Source organism: Akebia trifoliata, chromosome 15 (assembly GCF_017979445.1).
Source record: "Akebia trifoliata isolate Shusen 1 chromosome 15, ASM1797944v1, whole genome shotgun sequence".
Classification (NCBI taxonomy): domain Eukaryota; kingdom Viridiplantae; phylum Streptophyta; class Magnoliopsida; order Ranunculales; family Lardizabalaceae; genus Akebia; species Akebia trifoliata.
Genome location: NC_141389.1, coordinates 20,927,945 through 20,942,263, shown reverse-complemented (window position 1 = coordinate 20,942,263; position 14,319 = coordinate 20,927,945). Strand labels below are relative to the sequence as shown.

The 14,319-nt window shown below is 38.2% G+C and overlaps 2 pseudogenes across 3 annotated transcripts; one reads left to right on the top strand and one right to left on the bottom strand.

Moving 5' to 3' along the window:
* LOC147384573 (H/ACA ribonucleoprotein complex subunit 4 pseudogene) lies at nucleotides 1-2,320 on the top strand (annotated as a pseudogene).
* A 2,032-nt stretch (nucleotides 2,321-4,352) lies between these two features.
* On the bottom strand, nucleotides 4,353-13,075 carry LOC147384572 (KIN17-like protein pseudogene; annotated as a pseudogene). Of its 3 annotated transcripts, none has more exons than XR_015172416.1 (2): nucleotides 4,961-13,075; nucleotides 4,353-4,816 (listed from the first exon to the last, which is right to left on the bottom strand). The product of XR_015172416.1 is annotated as a KIN17-like protein pseudogene, transcript variant X2 (transcript). The 3 variants fall into 3 exon arrangements; XR_015172417.1 differs by having other exon boundaries at nucleotides 5,034-13,075; XR_015172415.1 differs by having other exon boundaries at nucleotides 11,500-13,072.
* Between the last annotated feature and the right edge of the window lie 1,244 nt (nucleotides 13,076-14,319).

Sequence of the window (14,319 nt, the reverse complement as noted above, 5' to 3'; positions counted from 1 at the left end):
TGTATCAGATTCTAGTTGAACTCTTCACTAACCACCACATCTGCAACTGCAACACCACCTCTTTTACTCCATATGTAAAACCAAACCCTAAACCCCAACCTACAAATCTCTCTTCCCTCTCATCCCCTCTAAAACCCTAAAACCCAATCAACCCAACAATGTCTGATCTTAATGTCTCAAGATCAGACAAGAAGAAGAAACACAAAAACCAAAACAAAGAAAAAACCATAACAGAACAATTAGATGAACCCAAATCTCTCCTACCCAACAATTCTTTCGATACAACAAACAATGGAGGAGATTACCTCATCAAACCTCAAACCTTCACTCCTTCCTTAGATACTTCTCAATGGCCCATTCTCCTCAAGAACTACGATCGCCTCAATGTCCGTACAGGTCACTACACTCCTCTCCCTTCTGGATTCTCTCCTCTTAAACGTCCTCTCACAGAGTATATCAGATATGGTGTTCTCAATCTCGACAAACCAGCAAACCCATCTTCCCACGAAGTCGTAGCTTGGATTAAACGTATTCTTCGAGTTGAAAAGACTGGTCACAGTGGAACCCTTGATCCCAAAGTGACTGGAAACCTCATAGTTTGCATCGATCGAGCGACCCGTCTGGTAAAATCTCAACAAGGTGCCGGAAAAGAGTATGTTTGTGTTGCTCGGCTTCATTCGTCAGTGCCTGATGTTGCTAAGGTTTCTCGAGCTCTTGAGTCACTTACGGGTGCTGTTTTTCAACGCCCACCGCTCATTTCGGCGGTAAAGAGGCAGCTTAGAATTCGAACTATATATGAAAGTAAGCTTCTTGAGTTTGATTCTGAGAAACATTTGGTTGTTTTTTGGATTTCGTGTGAGGCCGGTACCTATGTGAGGACACTTTGTGTACATTTGGGTTTGATATTGGGTGTTGGAGGGCATATGCAAGAACTCCGACGCGTTCGATCAGGGATTTCGGGTGAGAAAGATAATATGGTTACGATGCACGATGTAATGGATGCTCAATGGGTTTATGATAATTACAGGGATGAGAGTTATCTTAGGCGTGTTATAATGCCGCTTGAAGTTCTGTTAACTAGTTATAAGAGATTGGTTGTGAAGGATTCGGCTGTTAATGCTATTTGTTATGGTGCTAAGTTGATGATTCCTGGGTTGTTGAGGTTTGAGAATGAGATTGAAAATGGGGAAGAGGTGGTGTTGATGACGACTAAGGGAGAGGCCGTTGCTTTGGGTATTGCTGAGATGACTACAGCGGTTATGGCGACTTGTGATCATGGAGTTGTTGCAAGGATTAAGAGGGTTGTGATGGATAGAGATATGTATCCGAGGAAATGGGGATTGGGTCCAAAGGCTTCTATGAAGAAAAAGATGATTGCGGAGGGGTTGTTGAGTAAGCATGGGAAGGCGAATGAGAAGACCCCGGCAGAGTGGGTGAGGAATGTGGTTCTCCCAACTGGAGGAGATGCAATGGTTGCTGGCCATGCCGCTGTGTCTGAACAAATCTCGGTGAAGGTGGAGGATACCGAGGAAAAGAAAACAAAGAAGAAGCATAAGCGGAAATTGGATGAAATCGGTAGTAGCCCTGTTCCTCTGAAAAAGGTCAAAGTTGATGAAATTGAGGAAGTTGTTGAGAAGGAAGAGAAGAAGGTGAAAGTGAAGAAAGTGAAGGACGAGACAGGTGAGGAGGTGATGGAGGTAGTTGTAACGGAGAAGAAAGAGAAGAAGAAAAAGAAGAAGGAGAAGGAGATTGGTGATGTGGGATCCTCTGATGAGGAGAAGGCGAAGAAGGAAAAGAAAAAGAAAAAGAAAAAGGACAAAGACGAGAGTGAAGATGGATCTTTGGATGAGAAGTCCGAAAAGAAGAAAAAGAAGAAGAAAGATAAAGAGATAGAATATGGTAATGGAAGAGAAGAAGAGGTAGAAAAAAGTGAAAAGAAGGAGAAGAAAAAGAAGAATAAAGATACAGAGGAATAGTAAATGAATGGGATTCGAGCCTTCGTCTTTCATAGAGACAACTCGAGATTGTATGTTCTTTTATATTTAATCTTGTTTCTTATCAGGTATCACTAGTTTTCATAATCCTTGGTATGTTTTCTGCAGGAATGTTTCACTTCTTAGTTTTGCCTAAATTTTTTTTTCCTAACTACCTTGGATATTTTGAATCATGAATTTGTTTCAAATGAATTATGTCACTAAGTGTCTTCCAGTATGGAATTTACTTTTATAGGAAGACTCAAGAATGTAATAGCTTGGTTTCACTTTCTTTGGAAGACCAATAATGTGTAGCTTGGTTTATGAATCATGTGCATTTTTTTTTCTACATTTCTTTGTGGACTTGGTTCTGTTTCTTTAGAATATCGAAATGATGTATGATTTTATGGTCTCGCAGATATTATTATAAGGTTGACCAATGCATGCATGTAATTGGTTGGGTGTTTGAAACCCCACGAAGCAATGAATTCCTTGGGGCCACACTCCAGGTCTGGTTGACCCTTCACTCAACCAGTTGCATGTAGGACTTTCGGAGGGGGTGGTTCATGTGACTGTGGGATTAGTCTCACTCGAAGGGTGGGGGTACCCACAATAAGCCAAAAAAACAAAGTCGAATGATTGACTTTGTTCCATCATGAAGTGAGTTTTTATTTGTTCCAAGAATCTTTGGTTCACTACCACTGTCTTGAGGATCAATTTATACTTTGGTGTGTAGCTTACTGACTCGAATAATTGATCCTGCCTTCTTTCTCCGGTGTGATTATTCCATCACCCCATGTAAACTTGCTACCCGCAACTGAAAACTCCTTGCAACAGGAGCTCCAAACCGAGGAGATCGAACCTCAACCTGAAGAAAGAATCTTGCTTCTGTCACTCCACCAGTCATATTCCTGTCGATACCAACAACCTGTGTCGGGATTTAGGTACCCTTTTGTTGAAGGTTGTTGAAGCTTTTTTCTTGGAATATGGAATGAGTTACTTTAGCATGGTAGCGTTTGGTACTCATTGGAAAAGGGTTGATAAACTTGTTGATTATTAATTCCATTAGTGGCGTAATGCAGCTGTGCTCAGTGTCAACATCAAAGCTTTTGTGCACAATTGGGGGGAGGTAATAGAGGAAGTGATACTTAAACAACTAATTGCTCCCTAACTGAAGTGGGGATTACTTGGTTGGCAATATGAATCTTATTTCTCCGTATCTTCAGACTGAGAGTGTATCATCATTGAAGGTGTCAGTTAGCTTAGTTGGTAAAGCCCATATAGGTGATGATACCATGGTTTTAAAACTCGGTTTAGCTTCTCATCCATGCCAAATACTGAGTTGTCTCAGACAAGTTTTTCGATACGTTTGAGACATCTTGTTCTAAAATGAGAAAAATGAACGTGGGTTAATGTCTCAATCTCGGATGAGTTTTGAAACCATGGATGCTACCAGAAGACTTGGGCTTAATTCACCATGCTACTAATCTCATTAAAAATAGGCTTAAGGATTTTTTTTTCATTTTCTAAAGACAAAACTCAGCACTTTCTTATTAGGGTTAGCTCTTTGCACCCCCGTTGGTGCTCACCACACCCACCCCAAAAGCACATTTTGAGTGGGATGTATAGAAAAAAGTGGGTGCACTGGGCATGAGGGTGGGTACAAATACAACGGCTGTTATTATTATTATTAGTTTGGTAAGCCTGTTTGAGACCAATAACTCAGTGTTGGATAAAATATTACTCACATCTATGGTGTCATCACCTAAATACCTTACCAACATAGTTTTGCAATTGGAGAGAGTTAGGCCTCATACCAATATGGGGTTATCTCATAGGCTCATAATTTTTGGGTGTTAAAAGAGTTTGAATCATAATCTCCTGGAACTGGTTTTATGAAAGTAAAAGGTTAAAGGTAGAATCATACATACCATCCAAAATGAATTTGCAAAGTTCTCGGGGAAATTCATTTTCACCACACAAGTAACCCAACCACTATATGTACAGAAAATCGTTATTCTTCTGTTTTTTTTTTTGTTGGCCATACCAGTCATCAGTATTCAGAAAAAGAGTTGAGGGCCCTTCATCTTAAGCAGAAGCAAGAGGGTTCTTACAGTCAACTCTTGTACCATTCAAGGTACATTCTCCATTGAGGTCTAACTTTTTATTTATTTTATTTTTATTTTCTTTCCAGATTTCAGTTACTAAAACCCAAATGTTCTGAGTCTAACTTTGAAGCCGTGAGGCCGCTTCAAAATTTTGAAGGAACACTCCTTGCATCATGACACGTCACTTTTTGGGGGTTAACACCACGTGTCATGGTGCAAGGCATCTCAACAAACTACCCCTTTTTTAAAGTATAAATATCATCCCGATCGATGCAAATAAAACTTGGTGTTCTTAATCCCAGCATGTTCACTCTGGATCTGATCTAAAATAAAAAACAAAAAATGACCGGGCCAAAAAAAAAGAGTGCTTTTAGTGTCCTTGAATCTTCATTTCTTTTCTCCTCATCACTTTCAAAGAGGTTTTCGCTAAGATCATATCATGAAAGATGATGAGACATGACATAGTTCTTTTTAAAGCGAACTACAGCCACAACCTACAAATCATACAGTTGTGTAAGGGGAGAGGAGCTCCCAGTTGGTCACATTGAGGAGTTTGATCAACATGGCTCCTCCAGCATAAAGTGATTCTGACATCCTACACATCGGATTCTAACTCCCACATTTGTGTCTATAACATTGGCACTAACAAAGTAACCTAATACTGTTAATAACCATTGACATCCCAGATGCAGAGTTATCTGACTCTCATGGCTGAAGTAGTACAGATCCAAGGTTCTGAAAGGAAACAAAAAAAAGAGGTATTATAAAGGATGTTAGAGAACCCCAAATAATTCAGATGATAAAGTCAGCTCAAATGAAGTTGAAGCATTCTAGCAGAAATTCCCTAAAAATAAATAGCGTAGGTGAAGATTTCATGACCTGTATAACTCCTGTCAAGATTTTTTCACAAAAGAATGCCAATTACTCGACACCAACTACAAAAAGAACCTACCAGTCCACACATTAGCCGTCTTTAAGAAGATTGTGCCGCCAAATGGTTAACATTGTATGATTTGATCGAATTTTGGCATAGGAGCAATCCCAAAACTTTGCGCAGGCAGAGCTATGATCATTTTATTTGACAAGCATAATTTCATTTCAGGCAAAAAAGGAGGTCAAGGAGACCTAGCTAGGTACAATGGAACCAAAAACTAACTTGAAATAAAACATCAAATATATACCTTTGAAATCAAGCATATTGCACTGAAAAAAGAAAACAAAAAATCCAACCCCAATATAATGACGAGTGTTTCTTGAATCAATTGATCAATTCCCTTCGAAGGTACTTCTATTTCTCCATCCCCTTTCTCCAACATACTACAAGCCACAAAACTCTTCCTCTCCCTGAACAGGTCTTAGTCTCCCGGAATAATGACGGAATGAAATTTGGTAAAATCCAATAAGCATGGAACAAAGCAAGGAAGTGAGGTCAAATTTCCCTTACAAAAGAATAATAAATCAAGAAGTGAGCTACTGATTCCCCCCTAACCTTATAGAGAACACAATAATTAGAAATAGAGAAACCTCTTTTGATTAGATGAATGCAAGTCAAGATTTTATCTAATGCTGCTTACCATATTGAAAAAAGAAGATACCTTTGAAAGTACTTAAAGACCTAGATAGAAACAACGGGGAATTGGTTAACTTCTACTATATACTCTGATGGGAACCTTAGACAGAAGAATTATAGAAAAATAATTCTCAAGTCTCATTAATAATAACTTAATAGATATTACATAAAACCTAAAAAGTAAATAGACATAAATGCCCTTACATAGAATTAAACTAAGCTAACTAAAGAGACTACATTATTTCCAATACTCTCCCTCAAGCTAGAGCAAATATATCAACTAAACCTAACTTGACAAGATGAGAGTTAGTGACAGAAGGACCAACAGACTTCGTAAGCATATCAGCAAGTTATTCTGAAGAAGATACAAAGACTATCTGTAGAGCACCAGAGCAAATTTTCTCCTCAAGAAAGTGAACATCAACCTCTATATATTTGGTTATCTCATGAAGGATTGAATCAAAAGCAAGTATGATGCCAGACTTGCTATCACAAAACAAAGTAGAAGGGCTAGAGACCAGAAATTAGCAAAAATCTAATCCAAATAAGCTCGCAAGTGCCAAGGGGCCATAGTACGCAACTCAGCTTCAGCAGAAAAGCGGGAAACCACACCTTGTTTCTTACTTTTCAAGGAGATCGGATTACCACTATGGAAATTACAGAACCCAGAGGTAGATCTCTTACCTGTAAGAGAACTAGCATAATCCACATCAGTAAAGTAGGACAAATGTGGTTGAGCAGTGGAGGAATAGAAAAGTCCAAAACCAAGACGAGACTTCAAGTACCAAAGAATATGATAAACTGCATTAAGATGAGAAGTGCGTGGGATATGCATGAACTGACTAACTACACTAACTGCAAAGGTCAAATTCGATCTTGTGTTAGTCAAATCAGGTGACTTACAAGTCTTTGATAAGAAGAATGATCAAGTAATAAATTATTAGATTCGGCATGAAGACGATGATTCTAATCTATTGGGTAAGAGGCAGGACAATAACCAAGCATACCAGTGTCCTGAAAGAGATCCAGTGTTTATTTGCGTTGAGATAGTGAAATACCATAACGAGAGTGGGCCACTTCTATCCCCAAGAAGTATTTGAGGAAACCCAAGTCCTTAACCTCAAACGCACGACCCAATAGCATTTTTACCTTGTCAATCCACTGTGCATCGTCTCCAATTACTATAATATCAATCACATAGACCAATGCAATAGTACAACGGCCATCCACTCATTGACGAACTAAACAAGTATGATCTGAATAGCATTAAGAAAGCTCTATAGATAAAATGACCTCAGAAAAACGTTGAAATTAGGCTCGTTGAGATTGTTTCGAACCATATAGAGATTTGAGAATGCGACATATTTTCCCAGAATACTCCCCCTGAAGTCGAAACCCGGGAGGGGGGTCTATATAAAAACCTCAGTTAGATCCCCGTTCACAAAGGCATTTTTCACATCAAGTTGGTAAAGAAACCAGGAATGACAAGCATCTAAAGAGATGAGACAAATTATAGAAAGTTTAGCTACATGAGCAAATGTAGCACCAAAATCTTTTCCTGGAGTCTGCGTAAATCCTTTAGCAACTAGGCGGGCCTTGTATCAATTAACAGTATCATCCACAAGATACTTGACAGTGAAAACCCATTTACAACCAATAGTCCGTTTTCCAAAAGGAAGATGAACAAGTTCCCAAGTGTGATTCTTCTACAAAGCATCTATTTCAACAGTCATGATTCCAGTCCACTTAAGATCTCACAAAGCCTCCGATACAGACTGGGGTATCCAGATAAAATCAATAGCAATAAAGTAGGCTCGATAAGGAGAGTCCCTGATAGGAAACAAACTTGGGCAATAAAGTGATCAGTAATACACCCTCGCTTATCTTTGCGAAGTGCAATAGGTAAGTGAGAGTTAGAAGGAATAGGTGTTAGAGCAGAAGAAAGTATACCTAAGTCCAAGGAGGGGGTTGGCAAGTCTAGTGAGAAGCGAGGGCGGCGAGAATAGACCTTAAGAGGCGGCAAAGAGGAAGATGGATCCCAAAAAGGAGAAGGATCTTACAAAGATGTAATATGAAAAAAAGAACATTTTCAAAAAAATGTAATATCCAAAAAATGAATGACATGATGAGAAAGAGGGTCATAACAACGATACCCCTTTGACATAGATGAATAGTCTAAGAAAACATAATGAATGGCTTTGTCATCTAATTTTGTGCAATAGGGAGTCCTATCCTAAACAAAACATGTACATCTAAAGATTTGGGTGTAATAGAGAAGATAATGCTATCAGGTCAAAGGATATGAAGAGATACTTATGCCCCAAAGGTACGACTCGGAACGCGGTTAAGAAGGAAAGTCACAGTGAAGACTGCCATATTCCAATATAACTTGGGAACATGCAAAGCTCGAAAAAGACATCGGACAATATTCATAAGGTGGTAATTCTTGCGTTTTGTCACCCCAGTCTATTCAGGAGTGTAAGGACAAGTCAACTAATGAAGTATATCATGCTCATGAAGGTGGGATTGAATCCCATTAGAAATGTATTCCCTTCCGTTATTAGACCTAAGAGATTTAACTGTGGTATTGTATTGGATCTGAATCATTTTAAGGAAATTAACAAAAATATGGATCACCTCAAAACTAAAACGCATCAAATAAACCCAAGTACAACGAGAATAGTATCAATAAATGTAACATAATACCTATGACCATTAAAAGCAGTAACAGGGGAAGGTCTCCACACATCAGAATTGACTAAATCAAATATTTTATTGAAGCGACGCATGCGAGGAATATAAGAAGTACATGTGTGTTTAGAAAGCTCACACACAACACTGAAACTTATGTCCACTACAAGAGGTTTTTAAAATATGAAATAAAGAATATAAGTGCTGAAAATTAGCATGTCCTAAGTGAGCATATCATAAATCTAAGGTCTGAAAAGAAAAAAAATATGATTCCCAGAGAGTGAAAACACGGATGTTGGAACTGCAGTAGGTTGAGATCTAAACAAGTATATCCCATCTCTCTCATACCCCTAGAAAAAAATCCTCCTCAAAGTCAGGTCCTAAAAAATACAGCGAGTAGGAAAAAATATTATAAAACAGTTTAAAGATTTGGTAACGCTACTCACAGACAAAAGGTTAAGAGAAAGATTCGGAACATGAGTACATAGTCAAGTGAAAAACCAGAAGATAAGGGGATGGTACCCTTAATGAGGATAAGGGTAAATGACCCATTAGTAAAGTAAACTTTTTTATGGATAACAGGTAAAATAGAAGAAATAAAATAGCTAGACTCACTGATTATATGATCAAAGGCACCATAATCAATTACCCAAGTTAAAAGAGCAGAGCCTGATCAAGTAATATTAGATGCAGAAGATGTACCTGGGGGAGTAGTAACTGATGTCACAGTCAAGGATGAGTGAATATGAACATGAATCTGATCTCGTACAATAACAATAATTTGAGTCTGAAGTTGATGTAGATCAATAGTGCTAATGGAAGCAGAAATATATCAATAGGAAGAATTGATGATGACTCCATAGCTGCAGTGCGAGGAATAGACTATCCCAAAGAGGAAGCGGCATATGATCACATCAGATGGAGATAGAACTAGAAGCAACGGACATTTTCATGGCCCATCTTTCCACAATGGCTGCAAGTACGGTCACTCTCTTAACCACGGCCTCCACGACCTTTATTCCTAGATCCCTGAGTACGAGAGTCAGAAAAATCCAAATTGGCGGCTAGAACTATCTGATTTGTAATTGGAGCAAAGATAATGCCAAGAGCCTGAGTCTAAGAGGGAACGACATAGTGATGATGCTCATCACTATCAATGGTTGCAAATGTCTTAAATAGAGAAGGTTAAAGAGTCAGAAAAATCCAAATTGGCGGCTAGAACCATCTAATTTGTAATTGGAGCAAAGATAATACCAAGAGCCTAAGTCTGAGAGGGAACGACATAGTAACGATGCTCATCACTATCAATGGTTGCGAATGTCTCAAATAGAGAAGGTAAAGGAGTGGTGTTAAGGATTTGGGTCCGAAGTGCTTCAAACTCAAGATGTAAACTCATGAGAAACTAGTATGTCTGATGTCGAGTAATCCTTATAACTACATACTTGGTTGTCTCTACAGACAGCTCAGCCATAAACTTATAGTGAGAAAGCTCTTCCTAATGAGATTGGATAAGTCCAAGATAATCAAAGACGCTCTGAATTCCTTTGGTAGCCTAGACAATTTCTCGATAAAGCTTATAAATCCTCGAGCATGGCCGTATGTTTGAGTAAGGGATGCCCATAAAGAGGAGACAGTCTCATGATATATGAACATGGTGTAGATGTACTACTCCATGGAGTTAAAAAGCCATCCAAGAATGGTGCAGTTATAGATCTCCCATTGTTCAATTTTGGGATCAATAAGAGGTGGTTTATTAATAGTGCCTGAAAGTCATCCAGATTTTCCTCTACTTCCAAAATAAAATCGAACAGATCGAGACTATGACTGAAAATTGCGACTATCTAATAAGGCATTGGTGATTCATTATGCTAAGAAATTTGCTCCAAGAATGGTGTTGAGCCCTTGGTCTCTTGATATGATGTCATTCCTTTTTTCTGTCTTAAGTCAAATAAACCACAAAAAGTTCAACCTAATTGCTGCCGCAAGTCAACATTATCACCCTAGGTGCTGTTGAGGGCTTCGCACAACCAAACATTGTTGCCACAAGCCAAAAAAAATTGAACACGCCCCAACACAATAGTGACCACCCACTCAAAGAAAATCACAGCAATGCTACTAATCCAAATAAGAAATAACAAAAATTACATTTAATAATGTTGTAGGGCAGAACTAGTTCCCCAAGTGCTCTCACAAGGTACTAAATCTCCCAAACTTGTTGTCGCAAGACCTAAAAACACAGCAGACTACTGTTGTGAATGCTAAAACAGCAAAGTGCTGTTATCGTGTGTCCAAAAACACAGTAGACTACTGTAGTGGATTCTAAAACAGTAAGGTGTTGTTATCGTGTGTCCAAAAACAAAGCAGATTGCTGTTGTGGATTCTAAAACAACAAGGTGCTGTTATCGTGGGTCCAAAAAAAAAAAAACACAATGCAAAATAGTATCACGGTTACAGAAAAATAAACCATATTGGAGGGAATAAAAAAATCACAACGCAGCATGTGGAAGAACCCCAGAAAAAAATTATCGCAACATGTGATAAAGGGGATATGAATCAAAAATAAAAAGAAGCCCCGAAGGGGAGACTTTTTAACGATGTTAAGGTTAGATTAGTAAGTCTCAAGATCCAGATATTTTGGGAAAGGAGGAAAAGAGAAGAAAAGAAACTTCAAGGTCTCAAAAGAAATCGAAGACGAGAACCCAAGGAGAGAGTGGGGACGCTCTAGAAAGGCTCTGATACCAAGAAGATTTATAGAAAAGTAATTTTCAAGTCATTAATGAGAGCTTGATATGTATAAAACCTTAAAAGTAAATAAACATAAATGCATTACATAGTGTGAATAGACATAAATGCCCTTACATATAATTAAACTAAGCTAACTAAAGAGACTACATTATTTCCAATATAGACTAAATTCTCCAAATGCAAAATGTGACATATTACCCTAGAAAATTTCATACAATCCATGCTTCTCCATATAACAATTAGAACAAGTTTGAGACCAGACTCAGAAAAGACCTAGTTGTAGGAATGTTTTCATTTGATAACCAAATGCCCTTCTCAAATTCCTAATGAAACTGACACTACCAATCTTGACTGAACATCAATGAACATCGTAATAAAAAGATTGTAGATTTCCAACGTAGAAAATGCTTACCAAGGAAACTTTGCAAAAAAGTTTCAAGCACCACTTTCCAAACAACTAACTAAGCAAGCTTGCAAATGTCCTCATAGTCAATTGCCTGAAGCACCCTCCCATCATATATACCCTTTTCTATCTGTACCTTAGCACAATAGTTATCCGTATTAACAGATATCATCCTAGCATTCAATCCACGATAAGCTCCATTTACTATTCTTACAAGACATCCAATTTGCGGAATCACAGTTTCGAGTTCTTCTTGATCGACTCTAAGAATGTGCTTGTTATCAACCATCTGTATCTCTCCAACATATTTATCGATTACCTTTATGACAATTCCCTTCTGTTTATAATAACCCTTATCAGCCAAAGCTTTGCTCATTACCTTAACTATGATTCCTTCACACAACCAATAATCCTTCCGATTACTTCGTTCTTTCACCTTCTCTTGCTCTTTCATCAAATCGTCAAGAGCCGACCCACCACTACTACCTTTACTTAAATTGCCACCAGTTTTCAATTTTTTCTCATTCTTCTGGTTTTCAAATTCTTCTTCGAATACTACCACTTTGGAGGAACTCTCACCATTCTCGGTAACAGGTTTAGAAGATGAAGCAAGAGAAAATGCAACCTTGCCACCCATTTCTGATTTCGGTGCCATCAATGGCTCGGATGACTCAGATGAACCCGACCCATTGGCTGATCTTGAAATGGGAATTAATTGTTCAGCTTGTTCGATCTGTTTCTTGATCGCCCGCTCTTGCTTCTCCTCCTCAACAATATCCGACTTGACCCGTTTGTTCTTAAGCCGTTCCTTGAAAAGGGTCTCGGAATCCCGATCAATGTAAGTCATGAACCACCCTTTCGGCGTCTCTTCCACCTTGCACTTACCTGTGCGGCCAAGATACTTGACGAACTCGGTGAGTGTAGCCCACTGAGTTGAATTCATATGGACGTGGTGACGATCTGCAATGTATTCGTTGTAAACAACAGTGGCGGCAACACGACTGAATCGATGGCTTCGCTTTATGTGTTCGAGGAAAGAATGCTCGAACTCTTCGGTGTAACCGTCGACGATACGATTAGGGTTTTGGCCGAAAACCTCCATTTGGCGTTGGTGGCTCTCGCTCATGCAATGGCACTTGAATCCATTCTCGTCTCGGCATTGTTTCTGGCACATCTGACAGTACCATCGAAGTTTTTGAAGCCCTTTCGCTTTGATTCGATTAGCGATTGCTTTCGGTGTGAGGAAATCGTTCTTTCCCATCGATTTTCCTAATGAAAAGGTCGCAAATTTAAAAAAACCTGCGTTAGGGTTTCCTTCTAATTCTTCTACCCCAATTCAAGAATCCTTCTTGATGCGTTAATTAGGAAACAAACCCTAGCTTCTCTGTAACTTTTATTTACGCCCTAATCTCAAATTTAAGCCAAAAGATTTCGATTGGGAGAGAGAAGTGAGAAGACGAAGCAAACCCTAACTCTAATGGCGCACGAAGGATGACAGACTAAAACGAAAATTTGGGGAAGATCAGTGACCCGACAGTGCACTGATAACCATAGATTTATTTCCTCGAGATACATTCAAGTTCGAAAATCAACGATGCTCTATGTACTGCCAGATCAGCTCAATGTTGAACCCAGTGTCCAACGCAGACAGGAAATCATTTTCCTTTCAAGATCACTGCAGCAGTACCTGATCAGTGCCCTTGAAGGCAACGTTGAAGAGTAAAACTAATCTTACAAACTTAGTAAGATTTCAAATCTTATTGATGGTCGTCTGTTGATCTCACCTTGCTGCATTCAAAAACATGATTCATGCCGCAGAGTTGTAGAGGAAGAAATTACATCAATATAGTTGAATTTTAATTTTAAATTTGGGAGTTGGATGAAAGTTCAGTAGTCATCCATTTTCATAACCTTGGATTAAGATCAAAAAAATTATTTTTTTGAATCTGATTCTTTTGATCAAATTTGGATGATTGTGCTGTTAGATTGCCCATGTGTTAATAATCCATTTGAGTTTTCAACTATAAGTTTGTTGCACATAACTAATGATCAATGTCACTTAGGCACTGTTTGCTATGCAGCAAATCATTCGCACAAGAGTTGTGATAAAATGACTCTCCCACCTAACATACTCAATCAACTCCGCTGACGTGACATGTGTTAGAATCGTAGATCTGTATTCCTTTAGATACAAAACTGCACATTCTCATATATATTTTCAATTGTGTATCCTGAGAAGTATAGATGTACGATTCTAACACATGTCACATCCGTAAAGTCGATTGAGTATGTCACGTGGGCGAGTCATTTAATCATTACTCTTAGCACAAGTATTTGATTCCACTCTATGTATATTGAAATTACTAAAATACCCCTTATCAAGAAAATTAATCAAATTATAAAAGCATCATCAACCCTTTACAACAATATGCACATAAATTTATGAAAATACGCCTCCTTCAAAATACATTAAATTTCATATTAAAATTATAAAAATAACTTTCATCAAAGAAACTTTTAAATTATAAAATAACCTTTAGTACTTACTGCAATAACATGCTTATGAATTCACAAAAATACACCTCATCGTAATATTTAGTTTGTATATGTAAATTTTTACTTTATATGAAGGCAACAAACGGCTAGAAGGAATTTGCACTAGTTATTAGTTACCTAAGGTCAGTTATGTTAGGTAGTTATGAGTCTCATATGCATCAAATTTTGTTAGTTTCCTTATAATCCTTGTTTTAATTAATTTTTTCCTTAGGAAAGCCCTCATTTTACCTTTTTACCCATAACTTAATTCTCTAATAAACCCATCACCAAGGT